The 17,241-nt window shown below is 41.0% G+C and overlaps 1 protein-coding gene across 2 annotated transcripts in view; it reads left to right on the top strand.

The window, feature by feature from the left end:
* The window catches only part of galnt18a (UDP-N-acetyl-alpha-D-galactosamine:polypeptide N-acetylgalactosaminyltransferase 18a), a 180,171-nt gene that overhangs the window by 106,568 nt on the left and 56,362 nt on the right, over positions 1-17,241 (top strand). The window lies entirely within an intron of this gene.

Raw genomic sequence — 17,241 nt, 5'->3', positions numbered from 1 at the left:
AGATTTGCACCAATTCAAGCTGAAAATAGTTCCCAACAAATGGACAGTTTACTCCTGCTTTCAAAACTCCACAATGGCTACAAGCTGAAGAAAACAATACGAGTATATAACCATAAGGCATATGGATTTGAAAAATAACGCCACTGAGAAAGGTGGAGACTGCACTCCCTTGATTTGTAGCTTTACTGCAGAAATCAACATGTTCACAGGTTTTATGTCTCCACAGCTAATTTAACCCTTCATAACAGTGTAAACTGGTGTAAACCATAAGTGTATTACAAGCCCAGCCACCCAGCATCATGAACCCTGTTCATTTCAGGTGTTGTCAGGATGGTGTACAAAAGGGTGGCACCTGAAGCTGGAGAAAGAACCCGACACCACCACTGCAGGCCCCGCTAACACCTATAAAGCCTCAAGTCATAATGAGACTCAAATGACTTCTCTTAAAATGTTAATAGGTCCACTCATCGCTTTAATCACACTCTCAGTCCTGATATATGGTGCATGGAGAAACTGAACACTTAATAGATCCTCCTTTTCTTAACAACGTTTAAATTTAGAACACCGGACCACACAACACTGGGGACATCAATCTAAAAGTACTGTAGCAAAATTTAAATAATTATTGCCTTCAGTAACATATGACCAGCTACTCGTACTCCATGCTTTGCTTCCACAGTGAAGTGTGTTAGTTAGTGGTGCTGCAGGCTTAAAGCAATCAATCAGACAGGTTTGTCTCTCTGATAGAATTCACAAAGGTAACACGTGAACTGGAAACGGCGTTTTACGTAGTTTCTTACTGTATCAAAGAAGCCCACTGTGAAGCCGAGACATCTTATAATGCGATTATAAGATTATTCAGACCACGGGCCTGTACCTGTGAGGAACCCCTTAACACACAGATGAAGCAAATATCCCAGACTGCCTTCTTTCATGTCGGATCATTAGTTAGAGTTGTCTCTGTAATATCGTAGAGCACCTTGAGGCAACTCTTACTGTGAATTGGTGCTATATAAAAACAATTAAACTGGACTGATTGCACCAGTGTAAACTAAAGAGAATATTATAGGTAATTCCCAGAAAGAAGGCATATTTTTCCTTCTTTTATTGCAGCAGCGGTTGAAGAATTTCAGCACACAATGGAAGAAATAATCTATTTATAAGCTGATTCATGACGGGATCGCTGCATTCCTCCGTCACTCTGACTGCTATAACAAACTTGTGGTGCTGTAACCCATTTTCTCACATATTCATCAGTCAGACAGGTGCAAACCTTCAGTTCCAGAGAGCCACAGAGGCTCTGACATATTTATTTGAATTTTAGGCCACAAAGTTAATCGTGTGAAAGGCTGGCAGTGAGGTGATTTAATTCCAAAGACCCGGGTGGATAAAAGAGATGAAGTGGTTGAGGTATTCTGCTAAATAAAGGGGTGCTTAATTAAACCTGCAGCGCTCTGGTTACGCACTTTCTTTGCTCCGATCAACAAAGAAACACATCTGCAGTGACTACATCACAGAATCACTTAATCCAAGTAGAAATAAGAATCTGCTCAGTGAAACCTGAACTAAATTCTGCTGCGTGAATGTTAACGATAATATCTTTGCTGTGAATATCGACACAACAACGCGCCAGAAAACAAAATAAATAAAGTTAGATTTTTAGCATTTCATACTTTCTTCTTGTAGGCTTTAATAAAAGGTCATTGTGAAAGGAATAAACCTCATGCAGGCTGACATTAAACCAAGACACCTTAAAAGGAATTATAGCAACAACCACAAAGTAAAGGCGTCTGAGGTAGTGGCTCGTCTGCGTGCTCATTCTTGGAAACGTGTTTTTTCTGACAGTGTCGAAGGAAACAAATATTTGCCACAATCATCTTCGTGATGAAAAGGAGAGATCGGTATTTGCATTGTGAAATCTGATTGGTCACATCCCTTCAAAGGAACTCTGAGTCTGAATGCATGTGCAGCTTTTTACGCCTCAGTCTGAAGGCTGACGGGGGGGTTGTTGTCACGGAGAGTGGGCGGGCATCTGTGAACACGATGACGCGAGAAAAAAGGCAACCTAGGATTGTCGAAATGGTACCGCACAGACGTTTTGCACCTTACTGTCAAGTTCAGACGTCACGTTTACTGAATGCAGGTTAATCACATGAATACTATCGTGACAGGACATGTTGTGATTAAGAGATTGTAAAGGTTGTCCTGCAGATTAACTTTAACTTCAGCAATTAGGATCTGATGCTTTTTAGAAAACAAACAGTTGTCTTACTTTGTGTCAGTTTAGAAACATAAAATCCTTTAACTTGTGAGCAGCGTTTGTTGTTTACACTGAAACACCATCTGACCGGCGACATCGAGTGCTGAGACATCTCTGTTCAGTCGTTTCAGTTTGAACCCGAGCGTAACAACATTACAGACATTACTCAAACTGTACATCAAAGAGAAGATCATCACATGAGAGAGTGGTGTGTGTGTGTGTGTGTGTGTGTGTGTGTGTGTGTGTGTGTGTGTGTAGGAGGGGTCTAATTGGCTTATAGACTGCTGAGCTGAGTGACCCGACACTCCTCTGTGATCAGGAAGCTCAGGATGTGACAACTGCTTGGCTTTCAGGGCTACATTACTCGTAATATTCCTTCTTTCATGTTTCTTAAAGTGATTAAACTCGCTATCTAAGGACATTAAGACTTCTTGAGGGTCAGAATTGCTGGCATAGCATTGGGTTTTAGTCGTCGCTAATATCCAGCAGTATTCGTGAGCTCGGTTTGCCACCTTAGCACATCAAATGCTTCGGAAAAGAAGGAGCGTAGGTGCACGTCTCTTCAAGGTTCTCTTCATCCACAAACTTTAAAATGTTTTATCAAAACAAAATCAATATAAAAGTTATTATTGACATGTTGTTTCTTTTATTATTTAGAATATCAGAACAGATCACAGTCTTCATTTTATTCATACATACATACTTTCCCAGTTGCTCCATAAGAGACACTTCTGAGACACTTCTGGGCCAAATAAGAGTTTATAAATATGTTTCCATAGTGATGACCACTGATGCAGACATCACCTCAGATGCCCAAACCACCTCCATGTGGAGGAGCTGCTCTTCTCTCAAATTATCTGTAAAGCTGAGCTCAGCCGCCCTGCAGAGGAAACTCATTTTGGCCACATTCTTTCGGTCACCAGTCAGAGCTGATGACGATAGGTGAGGGTTACAGCACAGAATGACTGCCTAATTGGAAGCTTTGCCAGTGCTGAGCTCTCTCTTCACCCCAATAGCCTGATACGAGGCCCGCATTAAAGCTGATGCCGCACCAATCCGACTTTTCATCTCCTGCTCCACGTTCCCATCACTTGGGAACAAGATCATGAGGTAATCCTTCACTTGCAGCAACAGAGAGAGAGATTCATTGTTTATCTGGCTGTAAATACTAACAGCATGATAAAAATGCGTTCTGGAAATGTGAAAAAAAAAGAACACAAACGTCTCCGCTTTGCTATCACAAGTACTTAGTCAGTAGCCCAGAATAACCCAATATAAACAAAGGCGATGGTTAAAAATCATTCTCTGTTTGAACACATTTAAACCTAATGTCAAGAGAGAGCCTGAGTCCTCACACAGTTCCTTTCCATTTCCATTCAGCGGTGTCACTTTCTTAGTGATGTCGTATATAAATCATTGATAAACTTTAACTCATGAGGACAACTTTGACCTACGGAGCTTACACCTCAGTGCTCCAGTTACGGCTGCATGACTTGGAAACATGTTTAATTCAGCGGCTAAAATGCAACACTGCGCTGCGCGCTTTGAAGATCGGTCCAAAGCCTTTGAAGCTGCTTTCTGAGGGTTTTGATGTTTCTGTGTACAACTGGTTCAAGCTGGAACTTTCATATGCAGCTCACACTGTTGTTGCCAATAGTTTCAAATCAGGCCTCAGATAAAGGATTGATAGAGGAGTCCCTCGGCAGTGAGATGCTCTCGAGGTTCACTGGAGGTTGAGTCTTTCAGAAGCAGAGATGTGGACATGTTACCACTATGTGAATGACTGTGTGAGCAAATAGTTTAGCAACAATATGCTTCAGAGTATTTGTGTGAGGAACTTGGGGATTTCTTCATCTACAGAACCAAATATCACAGAAAGATTCTCACAATCTGCAGAAATCGTGAGACGCTTCAGTCAAACCGTCTCAGGAAATGTGAGAAATGTTGATCGGAATAATTCAGCAAAGAAATTAAATGGGTCTGGCATTGTTTGTGTTTTTTCATGTGTTTAATCACCATCCAGTTGGTTACTAAATGGTTGTGAAAAGACAGCCACATGTCATCTTCACATACACAGACTAGTAACAGACTAGCATTACTAGAACTTCTGCTTTTCTAAGTAGAAAGAACACTTTTAAGCCATTTTCATGTTAATTCTTCATGTCAATATGCTGGACTGTCACAGCCGTCACCTCTCGGCCCTTACTGTCAGCACAGTAAACTGTAGTCTGTTAGCTGAGCAGGATAAGAAGCGTGCTCCATCCTTAGCATTAAAAGAAGAAACGATATCTTTTATTATCAGCACACACATTAGCTTATACACCTGTGAACGCCACAGCAGATCTGCATTCATCTCAGCTCGTCCTCACCAAACCTTCCAGCTTTACATACAAGTCTCTGTAACCCTTTTCCTTTGCCACCTCTCTCCTTCCTGTACACCTAACCTTCCAGTACTCCCGTCTGCCTGGTTATCCCACTTTGTCTTTACTAAACTCTTCCTTTAAATATTTTCCTGCACTTCTTCATTCCAGCACCGAGTCTACTTGTGTGTCCTTTTTGCCGGACGGCAGCCTGCAGTAATTTGTTGTCGTTCTCAGCAAGTCTCACACACGCCTCCTGAGCAATCCCATCCCATTCTTCTATGTTGAGTCTCTCATCTCTTCCAGATTTGATGTTCCTCTGACATGGACCGTGGTCCCCTGTTCTCTCTACAGATTTTCAATGGGATCCTAGTCAGGGCTTCATGCAGGCCAGTACATAACGTTCACTTGGTGTCTGACGCATGCTTAAATGTCCAGATAAGAAAATCCCAAAAAGTCTTTTCATCTTAATGTAGCATCCAGATAAACAGAATCAGCTTCTGGAGGGAGTTCTTCACCAGCACCAGCGTATGTTTTTAGTCGTCGTATTGAACAGGACAAGAAGAAGAACGACCCAGACCCAGTTTTGCTGCTGACTGCTTGAAGTTTTCATTTAAAGTTGTCACATATCTTTCTTTCTTCCACCGTCACTAGTTCCAAGTTCCAGAAGCACTGACGCATCCACAGCATAATACTTCCACTATTGTGTTTCACTGTGGGGACTGTGGTGCCTCTCCCTTGTCTAAACATAAGTAGCATCTCTGTGGCTAAAGACCTTTAGTTTTATCTACAGAAGTGGACTTTTTCTTGGTGTGCAGCCGCACAGTCTATTCCTCTGCAGGGTCTGGGGTAGTTAAACACATCTCTCCCTAGTTTTCTTCCTAAAGTCTTTGAAGTCTTTCTCTTTCTACCTCTGTCAGGCTTGTTCTGTACTTGTGGCTCTCTTTGAATTTCTTGATGATGCTCCTCACTCAGTTCTTGACACTTGGTGGTGATAGATTTGTATATCCATCTCGTGCTTTGTGAGCAACAGCAAATCTTTTTTCTAATCTAAATTGATTTCTTTGCATGAGGCTTTCAAGTGACAGCTCAAAGACTTGCTGAAGTTTTTATACTGTGTTTACATTTGAAGGTGACCCTCAGCTTTAACTTGTCTCTGGCCATCAGTGCAGAGCTAGTGCTAATTGCTGAGTTGAGTTAGAAAGTGCACCTGAATCAGGGTGAGGGCAGCGGGCAGTCCTGCATGTAATGGTAACAAATCAGACAAATAAGCTTTCCGGTTTACTAAATATGTTTTCCAGGTCTCATCTGCTTTCTTTCCCTTTCTCAGGATTTCAGCTTATTTGGCTTGAGTGGTCTCAGGTGTGTTTCACTGTTATTCTGATATTCACAAAATTTACTCAAGAAGTAAAACAAGAGATTAAAGTCCATCATTCTTACCGGCTTAAGAGACGCATTTTCTGTGACTTTCTTCGTTGTGTGTGCCACAGTCGTTGTTGTCTGACAGTATTTGCAGAATTGAGTGAATGACTTTCAGTAACTTTTGCAATTTGTCAAAAACTGCCGGTTTTATCAGAGTTAATGTGCTGGTTGGAACAGGCTGCCATCATTTTTAATGGATTCACTGTTTAGCTGCACACTGATGAGTAAATCACTTCTGACAGTTCAATCTGCTGTACGGTACGACTCTGCAACGGCGACAGTTTAACATCTCTTACAGTCCCTGTGAGAAATGACTCTCTCACTCTGATAACTGTCAGAATATCCTCAAAATATTAACCGGTTTATGAAGCTGAAGAGGGCTTTTAATATGAAACCGATACAGAAAATACTTGTATAAAAAATATAATCCAGTGTACGTAGCAGGCGCACGGGGGAAAGACGGTGATCTTAAGCAGCTGAGGTGAATAAGTCAGTCAGTATGAGATGAAGTGGCATCATAATGATAACTAGCAACGTCGCTCCCAGTTATAGCCATTCCAGAAATATGAAAGGACATTTACTAGTTATTGAGGTTTTACATTTTCTGCTTCATTTGAAGCCAAGTGGCAGCTGCATGTAATTTTTAAGGTTGAATGTTTTAACACTGACTCCCTCACCGTCCACTTTGTCTTCTTGGCTCCGTTTCATGAAGTAAGCTCTAGTTTTGATTAAATTCCACCTTGATTACATCAAATCCAGATCTGAGTGTTGGACGTGTGGAGCAGCATTACCTGAACGTCACCCATGAGATGATCTGAAAAAACAAAATCACAAATTCATCCTGCAAAATTACGCAGTTGGTGTGAACGGCTGCGTTAAGAAAAGAATATATTTACACGTGCGGTGTGCAAAGGTGCCAGGCAGCATAGGCAGTATACACTGTGGAAGCCAGCACAGGTGAGACTAATCAGGGCGGGGCAAACAACTAACCAGGATGGAAAATGAGCAAAGCGAGGAATAAAAATTGACAGGAACAGAAACCAATGTTTTCAAAATAAAACAGGAAAAGGTGAACAAAAACAGAACGATCCAACACCACCACACTGTGAGCAGCTGATGTGAAACTCATCGTTGTCAAGCTGCTAAAGGTGAGTCCCCCTTCCTGCTTACGAGCACAGAGTGCCGTTCATCTTATGGGCTGAACTATAATCAGTGATGTAAATGTGCTGTATTGTTTGAATATCGGACAAAAGTAAAGTCTTTCCCTGTTTTTCAGGAAAGGTAACTGTAATTACTGAAATGCTATACATTACTGGAGCAGTAGTGACCTTCTTTACTTGTCTATATATTAAAATGATGCTAATAAACATCATGTTCATAACAGAGTATGAACTCATAGTATCACATCTGGTTATGTAAAATTAAAAATGATGTCATGCCTACTTAGAAATGCTCACAGTTCTGGTTTGGACTAATAAACAGTTTGAGATTTGACATATTCAGAGCACTTCCTTATTACAAAAGCTACTCTCGTACCGCTGTCTTGATTTTATTTTATTTACTTTCTCGTGATCGTAACACTGACAGAAATTCGTGTTCTACATCGATTTCCCGACAGTTCCAGTTTCCTTACTCCGGCTTCAAATTCCCGTGGACGCTCGCTAACCGACACTTCCACAACAATTCGCAGCAGTGCATGCTCACAAATATCCCACTTGTCACACAGTTTAGGAGCAATTCTTTGAACTAGAAGGCTTATCAATGTGCCACCTGAGGTATAGACTGACTATAGGTTAAAGATTCGTTATTCCAACTATTTGGGATATTTTGGCCTGCCTGCATTTCCTGCTGAAAGTTTAAATATTTAAACCTTGCTTCCTAGTTACAGCAGGTAATCTGATGAGTCGCATGTATTTGCATTTTAATGAGGACACTTTTATTTCCTGGAAATAACCCACTCTTAAGGCTGGAGTTTAAATAATTGCAAGCACGCGTGATGCCAGAGACGAGCATGTTGACACACAGTTGAAATACTTCCTAATGAATCCATTAAGCACCTTAAGTAATGAGAGCAGTAGTTACTTACTGACCCCATTAGCATAACTGGTTGTGTGTAACACGTGACAGTCTTGGGGCAGCTGAGCTCCGTAACACGTCAGCTCTTCTGTCAAGTGCTGTTTTGCTTCCTAGCAGCCTCTTTGAGCCGAGGACACTTTGCGACCTCGGGGTCCTTTCTTAAAAACACTGCTTTGCACCCGTTAATCATTCTGACAGCCGCCAGAATGTCTCACACACGCACACACACGAGTTCAACATCGATTTGCAGGTAACACGTTTGTGTGTGCTGCCTTGCTTTTTGCTCTTCAGCGTGCTTCATCTTACTGTCTGGGTTGGATCCAAAATAACATTTGCTGCTGCTGTGTGCTTCACATTCGACGAGAGACACTTACAAGGTTCCTAACCCTCCACTCGTCCACCCACTCCAGTCCTCCCTCCCTCCCTGTACGAAGCTCTGACACAAACCTCCTACGTATTGCCACAGTGGGGGTATTTGTCTGTGGCTAATAAAATCACTCTTGGCTGAGACACAAAAGAGCTCAGCCAGCGAACGAGGCTTTTTCCGTCCACTTTCCCCTCTCTTTAAGCACACTTTGTTGACAATGTGTTTTTGTGTTTAAATGTTTCTTGTTGTGCCGCTCGTCACTGCCATAATAGCCGCTGTTGTATTTGTGCCAGTGTTATTAACGCTCCCAGTAACGCATGTGATTTCACTTGTAGTAATGACAAAGCAGTGGGCACGCCTCTGCTCTTCTGTGTTACTTTCTTCTCCGTCTCTTTCATTTGTCTTCCTCTGCTGACACCTTCCTCCTAAACCTTTATTTTCCACGCTCCTTCCTGTGCTCCGAATCTCGGCCACCCTCTGGAAGATTCTACATTTCTTTTTGCAGAAATTGAGAAATTGCTGTATAATTACCCACAAAGCACTGACTGCTCGATCTGCATAATTGCCTCTACCATCCATTGCAATTATCGGCAGTGTTGTCTATTTTGAATCAAAGTCCAGTAATTATAGGGTGTTTTATGTTAGAGAGACTGTCTGGCTGTTATCACAGTAATCCTCTATAATCTCATATTCTCTATATGGGCTCCTAGTCATCGCCAAATATGGTGGCAAAACATAATTACATGATGAAGTGCATGTATGTTGGCATGTATGTACTGTTACGCCCCACTTAAGAACGAAGTGTCGACTGGAGCGAGGGGTAACACAAAGTGAGAGGGAACACATGAACTACTGGAGAAATAGATGTCAGTATACAAGATTTATTGCCTAAAACTACTACAGTAAAACAAGCACAGGGAAGCTCTTTTCTTCAGGGTCTCCAAGGCCAAAACAATAAACAAAACACCCCACTTTAGCTAGAAATCAAAACCAAGTACTCACTAACCAAAACAAAATACAATGGCTGAGCTCCCTGTCTAACCAAACCAGGAGAAAACAGTTGAAACAAAAATGGCAGAGAACCCCTACCTGCTTCCACAATGACAAACTAATTAACACAATAAGGGTACACCTTTGCTTACAATAAAAGAAAGAAAAACCAAAGTTCACAGAGGGTAAGTTCTCACACACATACACACTAAGGCCCGCTGCCCAAAACTCTACAGCTCACAGCTCTGGCAAACATGGGGAAAATGGCAGGGGGTGTGGCAGTTTAGGATGGCAGCCTATATGCCGTGGCTGACGAGCTGGAACACACCTCAGCTGCGGCTCATGAGGCAGACCTGCAACACAAGAAAAGGAGAAAAACAACTCTTCTACAGAGGGAGAGCCACTAGAGGTCAGCGACCGTAACATTTGTCTTCCTCTGCTGACACCTTCCTCCTAAACCTTTATTTTCCACGCTCCTTCCTGTGCTCCGAATCTCGGCCACCCTCTGGAAGATTCTACATTTCTTTTTGCAGAAATTGAGAAATTGCTGTATAATTACCCACAAAGCACTGACTGCTCGATCTGCATAATTGCCTCTACCATCCATTGCAATTATCGGCAGTGTTGTCTATTTTGAATCAAAGTCCAGTAATTATAGGGTGTTTTATGTTAGAGAGACTGTCCGGCTGTTATCACAGTAATCCTCTATAATCTCACTTTCGTATGTGGTGCTGAATCCCATACATATCTGATGTTTTAGAAAGCGACTGCTGTTTGATGGTCATGTTGCATTAAATCCGTCTTTTACGTCACCGACACAAGACAGACGCCAATTATCAGCGCCGGAGAAGACATCGCGAAGGCTTCCTGGCCATCCTGATGTCAGTGAAACTGTTGGGAAGACAACGTTGGAGAAACGTGAACATTTTATTTGTACTGTATAATCTGCAGATTCTGACAGAAATCTGCAACTATCCTTTGAAGCACCGCTCCTCTAAAACAGCAATAAGGATCATTATTAGGTTATTCTAGAGCTGGGCGATATAAGATTTTTTCATATCACGATATGTTTTTTTCATTTCAGGCGATAACGATATCTATCACGATATAAGCCAAATAACTATATTTGTAAGATTTAAATGTGCCGTTGCTCACAAGTAAAATGTGAAATAATCAGCAGCTTGTTTTTATTTAAATATTTATTTCCCATAATAAGTTCAACAGGGTAGATGTACTTAAGGAACATGAGACTTTTTCAGATAAATAAAGGCAAATATTGCAAACTACACAAAAGGCAGCCGCTAAAGCGTTTAAGTTTCAAAACAGAACAAACGAAACAGACTAAATTGTCAATTCCACTTAGAAACAAAATATTAATTCTAAAAATAAATCTTAGTTTGTTTTACAGAAGAACAGACAAAACTGACTAACTTTTGTCAATATCAAATAAAGTGAGAACTAAAAGGAAATTCTCAATCTCTCCTTGTTGTATAGCTGAGCTTTTCAAACAGTTTTAACAGTTACTTTAGTCTGACAAAAGCCGAATGACGAATTAGCGCTTCCAGTCAGAGACTGAGGCTACGTCCACACGTACACGGGTATTTTTGAAAACTGAGATTTTCCGTTTTCATTTTAAAAAATAATCCCGTCCACACATAAAGGCAGAAATGAAGGAAAACGCTGCTATGAACATGCCAAAGCAGCAGGTGGCGCTAGATTCCTAACCGTGCAGAAATGTTGGCCAATCAGAAGTCTAGAAGCCTCGGTGGGAAAAAGTAAACAAAGCTGGGGCATAGAAGCAGAACCGAGTCGTATGTGTGGAGGGACAGTAACTGTGTATATGTAAGCATTTAAACACTGCAGAGAGTAGAATTAACAGTAACAGTATTGTAGAAATTCATTTCACTGAAACAATAACGTGGCGCACAGTGTGACGCATGCACCAGTTTATTGTATTTCCAGACTTGCTTTCGGCACAATTTACAGTGCACGCTACTCTGTTTTTTGTCAGACTTGAAATAGCCGAAATACCTTCACACTACGGAACTTCTATGGCTCTTCCTGTGATTGGTTCAGCTCTGCGCTACGTAATTTGGATTGGCTGTTCTTTTTTTTTTTTTTTTTTTTTTAAGAGGACAAGAGCGGCGAGGTCTATCGCAATAGTTTAATTTTTCTATCGAGAAAAAGTTATATCGCGATACATATCGTTATCGTTCTATCGCCCAGCTCTAGGTTATTCACATTATTATGTAAATAACAAAATAACTTAAAGCAAAAATTGGGAAATATAAAGTCTGAAGTCTATTAAGGGCCATCAGTCAAACAATACTGTTGCTCTGGGTCTAAACAGCGCATTGTGTGTGACGTCTTCTTTTGTGCATGTGGGCCGCTTTGAGCGTTCACACTAGAGCGCGTTTGCTGTCGCATTTTAATTGTAGTGTGAACGAGCAGACAAAAAAATGGGATTTGATCAAAAAATCGGAATTGAGCATTAAGACCTGCAGAGTGAACGTAGCCTAAATGCTTTAGCAAAAAGGAAATTTTGAAGCCTAATCTTAAAAGTAGAGATAGTGTCTGTCTCCTGAATCCAAACTGGAAGCTGGTTCCACAGAAGAGGGGCCTGAAAACTGAAGGCTCTGCCTCCCGTTCAGATACGACCTATTATTCAAGAATTTGTATGTAAAAAGGATTTTAAGATAAATTCTGAATTTAACAATTTATGTCCAATATGGGAGGAATACAGGGAGTGCAGAATTATTAGGCAAGTTATATTTTTGAGGAATAATTTTATTATTGAACAACAACCATGTTCTCAGTGAACCCAAAAAACTCATTAATATCAAAGCTGAATGTTTTTGGAAGTAGTTTTTAGTTTGTTTTTAGTTTTAGCTATTTTAGGGGGATATCTGTGTGTGCAGGTGACTATTACTGTGCATAATTATTAGGCAACTTAACAAAAAACAAATATATACCCATTTCAATTATTTATTTTTACCAGTGAAACCAATATAACATCTCCACATTCACAAATATACATTTCTGACATTCAAAAACAAAACAACAACAAATCAGCGACCAATATAGCCACCTTTCTTTGCAAGGACACTCAAAAGCCTGCCATCCATGGATTCTGTCAGTGTTTTGATCTGTTCACCATCAACATTGCGTGCAGCAGCAACCACAGCCTCCCAGACACTGTTCAGAGAGGTGTACTGTTTTCCCTCCTTGTAAATCTCACATTTGATGATGGACCACAGGTTCTCAATGGGGTTCAGATCAGGTGAACAAGGAGGCCATGTCATTAGTTTGTCTTCTTTTATACCCTTTCTTGCCAGCCACGCTGTGGAGTACTTGGACGCGTGTGATGGAGCATTGTCCTGCATGACAATCATGTTTTTCTTGAAGGATGCAGACTTCTTCCTGTACCACTGCTTGAAGAAGGTGTCTTCCAGAAACTGGCAGTAGGACTGGGAGTTGAGCTTGACTCCATCCTCAACCCGAAAAGGCCCCACAAGCTCATCTTTGATGATACCAGCCCAAACCAGTACTCCACCTCCACCTTGCTGGCGTCGGACTGGAGCTCTCTGCCCTTTACCAATCCAGCCACGGGCCCATCCATCTGGCCCATCAAGACTCACTCTCATTTCATCAGTCCATGAAACCTTAGAAAAACCAGTCTTGAGATATTTCTTGGCCCAGTCTTGACGTTTCAGCTTGTGTGTCTTGTTCAGTGGTGGTCGTCTTTCAGCCTTTCTTACCTTGGCCATGTCTCTGAGTATTGCACACCTTGTGCTTTTGGGCACTCCAGTGATGTTGCAGCTCTGAAATATGGCCAAACTGGTGGCAAGTGGCATCTTGGCAGCTGCACGCTTGACTTTTCTCAGTTCATGGGCAGTTATTTTGCGCCTTGGTTTTTCCACACGCTTCTTGCGACCCTGTTGACTATTTTGAATGAAACGCTTGATTGTTCGATGATCACGCTTCAGAAGCTTTGCAATTTTGAGACTGCTGCATCCCTCTGCAAGATATCTCACTATTTTTGACTTTTCTGAGCCTGTCAAGTCCTTCTTTTGACCCATTTTGCCAAAGGAAAGGACGTTGCCTAATAATTATGCACACCTGATATAGGGTGTTGATGTCATTAGACCACACCCCTTCTCATTACAGAGATGCACATCACCTAATATGCTTAATTGGTAGTAGGCTTTCCAGCCTATACAGCTTGGAGTAAGACAACATGCATGAAGAGGATGATGTGGACAAAATACTCATTTGCCTAATAATTCTGCACTCCCTGTATGATCTCTCTTTCTCATCCCTGTTAGTACTGTAGTTCAAAGCTCAGTCTATGCTGAGAGATGACGTAATGGCACACCTGCTGCTCCATTAACATAAGATGGAACTTCATCTTCATTTGACAACACAAAAAAAGTTATTTTCTGAATTTTTATTGTTTACAAAAAATTAAATGAAGTTAAAAATGTCAAACACAGAAAGTGAAGTTATTTTATTAGACACTTCTTTTTTTTCTAAAACGGATCTTTTTAAATCACTTGCTCCTGGCTAATATGTTGTTCAAATATAACTAATTTATTTGCCATAAATTTGTAGATATATTAACTAATTGCAGTTCACGGAGGCTGGGGTTAATCTATCTGGAGATCTGCAGCTAAATGAATGAGTTCCAGAGCACCTTACATGTTTTAATATTCAGCTGTGAGAGAATAATTTTCTCTCAGCTGACGTGGCGCTTCCCCGTGTGAACACTCCAGCCTTTACCTTTCTTTGATGTGAAGGTCTCACTAATTAGGTGGATCCCAGATTTCCCCCTATATCAAGATTCCAGGCTTATCTGTGTGGGCTCGCTGTGTTTATATGTGCGAGCGGATGAAAAAAAAACTCAGCCATAGGCGAGGTTTACCGCCCAAGAACAATCAGAGTGCAGGATGAAAGAGCCCCCCCCCCCCCCCCCCCCTTCTCTAATGCTGGGAATTTCTGATGTTATTATCGTATACATCTGTGGGCCTGAACTGATCAAACATGCATGACTGTGAGCCACAGTGCCAGGTTTATGTTTTCTCCCTCGTGGAACTGCCAGTGGTAGTTTGCATTTAGATGACAGCCTCTAGCAGTCCACAAATTGAAGAGGCAAGGCTCTGATTTTTCTCATTCCACTCAGCCTTTGTCTTCTTCACATCAATAATAACACAAAAGGATCAGTAAGGTTCTGCCTCATTAGCATTAACCGAGTGCCCAGCTTTGTTAGATAAGACAGAGATACAGCAAGCACACAATTTTGCAAAGATCTCATTTTGAGTCAGAAAACCGTTCTTCTCAGATTTTGCTGGTGACACAGTGATCGTGAAATTAAAGCTAATATTGATAATGCTTAAACTTTAAGAACTTTCGATAAGACTATTAAAAACTTTTTTTCAAACATCTGTTTTCTAGATTTTTGGAAAGAAAGGTAGAGATATACAAAAATATGTACAGTGGATGCAAAAGTATTCGGCCCCCTTGAACTTTCCCACATTTTGTCACATTACAGCCACAAACATGAATCAATTTTATTGGAATTCCACATGAAAGACCAACACAAAGTGGTGCACACGTGAGAAGTGGAACAAAAATCATACATGATACCAAACATTTTTTACAAATAAATAACTGCAAATCAATAAAATTGATTCATGTTTGTGGCTGTAATGTGACAAAATGTGGAAAAGTTCAAGGGGGCCGAATACTTTTGCAAGCCACTGTAAATTAAAAGAAAATCTAACATTTAAGAACGCTGGTGTTTTCTGACATTAAGGAGAAATTACTGTATTACATCATATTTGAAAGGTATTACCTTAGAATACTGTTGCTCGATTAGACCATTAACCAATCATTTTAACTTTGTTGTCATTGTCAGGTAAATGGCTTGACTCATTGTATCTGCTTTTTTTCTGATTGTGGTATATTTCTTAAATCCTTGAGCCTCGTGACAAACGTTTGGGCTGCCCCATGTTCCTGGAGTGTAGCAGACTTCTTCATTGTGGATAGGGAGACAACCTGAGCTTCATATTAATCCTTCACTTTAACCTCAGAAAGTCTGTAATCTATTAAACTAAAAGAGTTCCTGCCTTCGTCGAACATTTTATGCACAGAGGTGAAATCCCTTTGAATATTTTATGTAATCTAGTGGCAGAGAAGTGCAATCAGTGGACGACTCAGAATATGCCTAGCATTTTAAGAGACTCTGTTTTCCAAACATTTTTCACACACTTCATCAGAAATGTCAGTGCTGAATTCTTCCTGCCTGTCTGCCCTGAATGAGTTTGAAGATGGACCATCCAGTTATGCAGGGTGTTTTAAACTGACACAGCTCACACCTTTAAGCGGCAGTCCGGGGTTCTGCTCATACAGTCGAACATGACTCCTTAAAAAGTGTCTCAGGTTTAAAAACAAGAGAACGTTGGAACCCTAAAGGTCCACCTTAATGGCTGAAAAGAGACAACAAGTACAGATACCTGCTAAAAAAAATTATGCCCTGCTTTTGAGTGAAGGACTATGTTTTTCTGCAAGCTGCTTTGCAACCCACTTTGATTTAAATCCTGTTTCACTAAATATGAATAAAAATCGTCTTTTAAAACAGGAACATTTTTAAATGTCTGCTTTGCAATCTTTCAACTTTTCTTTTTTATATCACAAACCTACTCTGTTTCCTGGAAGAACCACATAATTAACAAAGAAATGTCACAAAATGTCCGAGGTTTGAATGCCGAAGAGTTAAAAATAGACAAACAGCATCTCTGCTTGGGGACAGACGTTATCTGCAGCAGGACATCTTGTGATCTGCTCAGCTTTTCAACAGCAGTGCTCTTTCCCTCTGTGTGTGATCACTGCCCAGGCTGCCCACATCCCCCCATGAATCTTAAGAGTTGTCCCACTTGCCAAAGTTATCATCCCACCACAGCCCCGTAGCCTTGTGGTCAACATCCGCTGAATTGCATATTACTTGATCAAGGACTTCATTTGTAGTCCTGGCTCTGGTTGGACTCTTTGGACTCTCTTCAGCCCCCCAACGCTGAATTTTCCAGCCACTTCCTGTACTCACTCTCCGATTCAATTCTCAGCTCTGGAATGGCTTACAAGGCTAAGTAGGATGGAATCGGATCTCTCAAGGACTTCAGATTCCAGACACCACCTTACTGCTTCCACTGATTCTGCTGTCTCTGATGAGCCTTCAGCTGCACTCCTTCAGTCCTTGATTCAGCTCTGTGCTCGCTGCTCTCCAGCGGGATGACCTTCCTGATCCAGTCAAGACGGCCGTCTCATTTCCCAGCTTGAACTGACAATTCCCCAGATTGTTTTATCACATTCTTTTTTCCCAGACAGACTCATTCGTGTGATATTTAATACATGTTTGACTTTTTTAGGCTTCAAATTCAGTTTAAAGAACTTTTTATTTCTCTACTGTTAAAATGCAAATTTCAAAACAAACAAACCCGAACACGCAGCCGGGTTATAAAGTTCTTAAGGGCAAAGAATCTTCAGCTGACAGCAGGCAGCATCAGTAATATTCATGACAAATATAAGATAGAAGAGGAATAATTTAGGCTGTTTCCTCTGCCAGTGTCTGGGGCCTTTTGACTTTTCTGTTTTCTTTTGACTTCTTCATTTGCATTTTGGTACTTTGAGATAATGACACTGCTGAAACAGAGCTTTGAACTAAATAAAAGCTGGATAAAATTACTTGGTTGCTCCGCCCAATCGGAGCAGAA

Source organism: Mchenga conophoros, linkage group LG7, assembly GCF_057382185.1.
Source record: "Mchenga conophoros isolate Kocher_MC1m ecotype Shallow Benthic linkage group LG7, M_conophoros_male_GT1.1, whole genome shotgun sequence".
In the NCBI taxonomy this organism is placed as follows: domain Eukaryota; kingdom Metazoa; phylum Chordata; class Actinopteri; order Cichliformes; family Cichlidae; genus Mchenga; species Mchenga conophoros.
Note: the sequence above shows the minus strand (reverse complement) of the source record. Positions and strands in the feature narration are given on the sequence as shown.